The sequence below is a fragment of the Acinonyx jubatus genome, chromosome B3 (genome assembly GCF_027475565.1).
Source record: "Acinonyx jubatus isolate Ajub_Pintada_27869175 chromosome B3, VMU_Ajub_asm_v1.0, whole genome shotgun sequence".
In the NCBI taxonomy this organism is placed as follows: Eukaryota; Metazoa; Chordata; class Mammalia; order Carnivora; family Felidae; genus Acinonyx; species Acinonyx jubatus.
The window spans coordinates 77,244,423-77,248,263 of NC_069386.1; the positions used below are offsets into that span (position 1 = coordinate 77,244,423).

Below are 3,841 nucleotides of genomic sequence, written 5' to 3' on the forward strand. Positions count from 1 at the left end.
AACTCCTTAAGGTTAATACTGCTCATCTTTATTGAGTTAGTTCATATTTTTCTCGAATACAGAAATATGAACTTACATTTACCTTCATTTGTGAAAATTGCATTATGCATGTCACCATCACCTGTTCATTACATTAAGTAAAAGGAGTTTTAGCTTTTATGAAATTTGCAAAATTACATTTATGAAAATTATAAGCTTGACCTTGTTTGCCTATAGATACAACATGTGCCAAATTGTAGAAAATAAATTTGTGAACATTTTCTGTTTTGAATATAAAAATGTATAATTTCCTGGAACGCCTAGGTGGTTCAGTCGGTTAAGCGTCCGATTTTGGCTCAGGTCATGCTCTTGCAGTTCGTGAGTTCGAGCCCCATGTTGGACTCTGCGCTGATGGCTCAGAGCCTGGAGCCTGCTTCGGATTCTGTGTCTCCCTCTTGCTCTCTACCCCTCCCCAGCTCACACTCAAAAATAAATAAACATTAAAAAAATGTTTTTAAACGTATAAGTTCCTTATTGAGAATTTCTTCTAACATTTTAAAAGAGGAAATCGAGGCCATTAAAAAAAAAGTTCACATGTTCAATGTATAGGCAAAGACATGATGAAATATTCATTATGTGTATGCAGAATTCCTGCTGAGTTAGTAGGACTATATAGAGCTAGTTAGTAATGAATGTGTTAAATCATAAATATACCTATAGAGCCTATATTGAATCTCAAGGCTTTGGTTACCTTTCCACATTTTCCAATTAAAAAACTTGAATTTCAGAAAAATTTTAGAATGGAAACTATGTATGGATTATTTCAATTCTGATAAACTGGGGTTGCTATCTTTCTTCAGAAATGGTCCCTGGGTTTCTATCATGTGCTAGATGTGTGCTGGGCGTGGGTGTTCATGGTAATATAGGTAAGCTCTCATAAGTTTAGAAATATGCAAGAAGCAATTACAATATAGTCTTTCAGATCCTGTATTTTATGAAGCTGTTGCAAAATCCCTTGGGATTTTTTGGGGGGCCTTTAGTAGCGTATTTATTTGAGATGCTACATGAGGTAGTCCCTGAGCTACAAAAGGTAAAAGAACATTCTCTTATTACAAGTTGATAAAAGTAAAAGGTAAAACATTTTTCACAACAGCGTGAACCACATACTCAGAAAGAGCTATGGGTTTGCTATAAATAACCTCATTCCCAGTCCCCTATGGCTACTTTTATAACTTTATACAGATAATGAATTAAGTTAAAATGCACTATTATATACACACTTACATATATAGCATATAATATAAAATATAAAATGCGCTATAATATTTGGTAAATTTCAGGACCAGTATTCTTAGTACCCCATAATACACATTTTATCATTTATTTTATTATTTAAAAAAATGTTTATTCATTTATTTTGAGGGAGAGAGAGAGGGAGAGGAGAAAGAGAGCACATTCAAGGGGAGGGCAGCAGAGAGGAGAGAGAGAATCCTGAGTGGACCCCATACTGTCAGTGCACAGCCTGACCCAGTGTTTGATCTCAAGAACCTGAGCTGAAATCAAGAGTTGGTCACTTAACTGAGTGCACATCTTCATTCTAATATCCAAAAGAAGGAAGACTTGCAAGTAGACATTTCAAACAAAACCACAGCTACAAAGTTCTACTTTTTTTTTTTTAAGTAGGCTTCATGTCCAGTGGGGAGCCCACTGCAGGGCTTGAGCTCATGACTTTGAGATCAAGACCTGAGGTGAGATCAAGAATTGAATGCCTAACTGACTGAGCCACTCAGGCATCCCTACAAAATTTGACTCTTGATAGCATTTACCCTTTGGGGAAGTCTTTTAATCTTCAAAGGATAAAAGCAGAGAATAGAATTATATACGCTGAAGGGGTTCAGAACAAGTCTCCCCAAAATGCGCCACTTAGGCATGTGGATTATTTTGAGCTAAAGGCAATCAAGACCCAAAAACTCAAGAAAACTTTTTCCTTCTCCCTTAAACTACCCCCAAAAATATTTATATAAGGGGTCTGGCCCAGAGAAAGATCTATTACCAAGGGATAACATATCTAAATGACCTATCCGTATGGCAGGACAGACATCTAATTATTACATATCTGCTCTTCTTATTCTGTGAATCATCCTTCTACCCTTTGAAGCCCCCAGCCTCTATCTCATCCCTTTACTCAAGATGGCATATAAGCCTCAACCGCCTGACTTGTTCCCAGTCTCAAATTTTTCTGGGATCTCCATTTGTATGTAATTAAATTTGTTTTTCTCCCATTAATCTATTTTATGTTAATTTGATTATTAGACCAGCCAAAAAGATAGAATGGTAGAAGAAAAAATTTTTTGTCCCCAACAACACAGAAATCCATAATGTAAAGGCCATAAAACTTTGCAGCACAGGAGCGCCTGGCTGGCTCAGTCGGTAGAGCATATGACTCTTGGTCTCACGGTTGTAGGTTCGAGCCCCACGTTGCATGCAGAGATTAGTCAAAAATAAAATCTTAAAAAAAACCGCAAGATTTGCAGCACAGTGAGAAGGTGTCTCTGTTCCTTCTCATTGTATAGAAAGTATGTGAATTGTGTTGCCCAACTCTTGTCACGTTCTGTTCTGTTCCTCAAATACAGAGAAGCTATGCTTCCAACTGGAGTATCTGCAGAGTTACAGACTGTCAAAGGGAACAAGTCAGCAGCAAAATCTTTGAAATTGTCCAAGTGGGACTCCAGTTGTCTTTAAGGATGTAGAGGCAGATGAGTCCTTAACTGTTGATGTTGTAGTGATAGATTCTGGTGTGGAAAGTAACTTTTGGTGGCTTACATGGATTATCCGATGAAAATGTGATATCCAGAAAAACCACACCACCTTCACACACAGAGGCTGGTGGACCAAGTATAGTTAACTTCCATTCATAAATGTTGTCTGCTTTAGGACCAGCATGGCAGTTGGGAGGAGAAACATGGATGACTTCGGTTAGCTCCTTCTGAAGTCTTTTCACACAACTGGTGGGTAATTTAGCAGTGGTTTTCCTAGACAGTTTGGTGTTTTTGTGTTTTGTTTGTTTTGTTTTTCCTGCTGGGTGACAGAAGATATTCCTTCTTGTTGTCCTTCAGGCAATGGAACAGCTAGATCTCTCTGATGTGCCTCTGAACTACCATTGCCAGTGCTGGGGCTCTCATCATTGGATCGTTGCCTATCACTGGACATCTTGGTGAAGTTATTCCTTGGAAAATTCGACTGCTCATCTGGCCTGTTCATACAGTCCTACAGTGTGGGATGAGGAGAGGGGGAAAAAAACCTTCCTTAAAGAAATACAGGCAGCTGGGAGTGGGGGTTGAAGGAATAGAAAAAAAAAAAAAGAAGCCAAGGAGATTTGGGCTGGGGAGTGTGGCAAATTGAAAGGAGGGGGGATTGTGTCCCCTAGGAATTTTTTAAAGGATAATTATTTTTTTAAGGGCATGGCCATTGATGATGTTTGCAGGCAGGCTGGTTTAGGTCAAGAAGCAGGGATTTGTGGAGATAAGTTTATATACGATACCAGAGTGATGGATATACAACATTTTGCCTTTGTCAAAACCCCTAAGACTTTTTATAGCACCAGAATGAATTTTATTGTGTGCAAATAAAAAAGCAATTTAGAAGATTGGGAGAGCTCAGAATGTAAGACATACTGTCACACAGGGATCTGACTATATGACATTAACAAAACAACCTCACTGCAGGGATAGGGAGAAAAGGTTCTGGCCTAAGTAAGTTTGGGAATGAGTGGATTCTGTAAGACCAAAGGCAAAGGAACTGCACATAAGCAAATATAACTTCAGTTAATATTTGTTTTCCATAAAGGTATGAGCTCAAGTAC

General features: G+C 38.3%; 1 pseudogene; it reads right to left on the bottom strand.

Annotated features, from left to right (window-relative positions):
- Positions 1-1,769: 1,769 nt before the first annotated feature.
- Positions 1,770-3,322, bottom strand: LOC106973099 (ubiquitin-conjugating enzyme E2 E3-like; annotated as a pseudogene).
- Positions 3,323-3,841: the final 519 nt, after the last annotated feature.